Source organism: Octopus bimaculoides, chromosome 14 (genome assembly GCF_001194135.2).
Source record: "Octopus bimaculoides isolate UCB-OBI-ISO-001 chromosome 14, ASM119413v2, whole genome shotgun sequence".
In the NCBI taxonomy this organism is placed as follows: Eukaryota; Metazoa; Mollusca; class Cephalopoda; order Octopoda; family Octopodidae; genus Octopus; species Octopus bimaculoides.
Window position 1 is genome coordinate 14,095,878 of NC_068994.1, and position 1,611 is coordinate 14,097,488.

Here is a 1,611-nt window from a genome sequence, read left to right on the forward strand (position 1 = left end):
CTCTCTCTCACTCTCTTCTCTCTTTCTCTCTCTCTCACACACACACACACAGCTCCTTGTCTTCGATCACCGTTCTTTCTCCCCCTTTGTTATCTCCCCCTTTTCTTAGCTCTCCTGTGTAAACTTTCTAACTTCGGGTCAACAGAAGCCATGACAGTAGTCATGATAGACCGTTGACCAACACCATTCAATTTTTTTTCTCCGTGTTTTTCTCTTTGTTTTCTCCGTAATCTTTCAGTTGAAGAGCGTAGCTCGAAACGTTAAAGACTTTCCATATTCCCGAGCATTATACTAATACATCCTTTTGTTGTTTACACCACCTGTCCTCGTCTGTTGTTGTTTTTTTTCGTACATTCTCCCATATATATATGTATGTATGTATGTATGTATGTATGTATGTACGTATGTATGTATGTATGTGTGTGTGTGTGTGTGTGTGTGTATGCATACATTACTTTGGTTTTCCCACTTTACTTTACGCTGATGATACTGATTTGTTGGCACACACTCAGAGGGGGACACGCAACGTATAATGGACAGACTTTTCACTGCATGTGTACATTTCGAATTCACAATTAGTCTTGGGGAAAGCCAAAGTAATGTTTACTCCTGTGCCAGGACAAACGTATTCTGAATCAAACAGTTTTGTGAATAGAACAGGGTTAGAAGCCATTGACACTTTTGTTTACCTTGGAAGTGCACTGTCAAGAGATGGTGGTCTTGATGCAGAGATATGCTATCGAATAGGGAAGAGAAATACTGCATTTGGAATGCTCGAAAAGCGAGCATGGGTAGATAGAGGTATTTTCTTGCAGACAAAAAATCAGTGTCTATAAAACGTGTGTATTGACTGCATTTCTTTATTCAAGTGAGACGTGGACCACTTAGAAGCATCATATGAAAATGATGGAGATATTTCATGAAAAGTGCCTCAGACGTAGCTTGGGAATCAAGTGGGAATGTTTCATCCCAGATACAGAGGTTTTGCGCATGGCACGTTGTAGCTCAGTTGAACAACATGTCATCTTGGCTCAAATGAGATGGGCTGGACATGTTATTAGAATGAAAGATGAGCGATTGTCAAAGCGTCTTTTTCTTATAGTGAGCTCACGTCTGGTAAGTGACCACAACATAAGCCGCGGAAAAAGTATAAAGACTGTGGGAAGGAAAGCCTGAAGAAACTAGAATTGAACAAAAGTGATTGGGAAACTGATGTTCTGAATCGGATAGGTGGAGTGATGCTGTTAGGATTATTTGCAACGTCTGGGTGGAAAAGATGATTCAGCACTCTGAGCTTAAAATAGCCTATCGCAAAGGAACAATTGTAACTGAAATCAGCAGTGAATATTGGATATATATTATGTGTGATCGTGTATCTATCTATCTATCTATCTATCTATCTATCTATCTATCTATCTATATATATATATATATATGTAGTGGAAATTTACAGATAAACAAAAGACGAAGACAAGTGCATAAACAACAAACAGGTGTAGTAGTTTAACGCTCGGGAAGGTGAGAAAGTCTTTTACGTTTCAAGCCTACACTCTTCAACAGAAAGGAAAACGAGGAAATAAACAGAGAATAACAAAACTTTGGCGTTATATA

General features: G+C 38.8%; 1 protein-coding gene across 1 annotated transcript in view; it reads left to right on the top strand.

Moving 5' to 3' along the window:
• LOC106880815 (soma ferritin-like) overlaps window positions 1-1,611 on the top strand; it is an 18,972-nt gene that overhangs the window by 8,672 nt on the left and 8,689 nt on the right. The window lies entirely within an intron of this gene.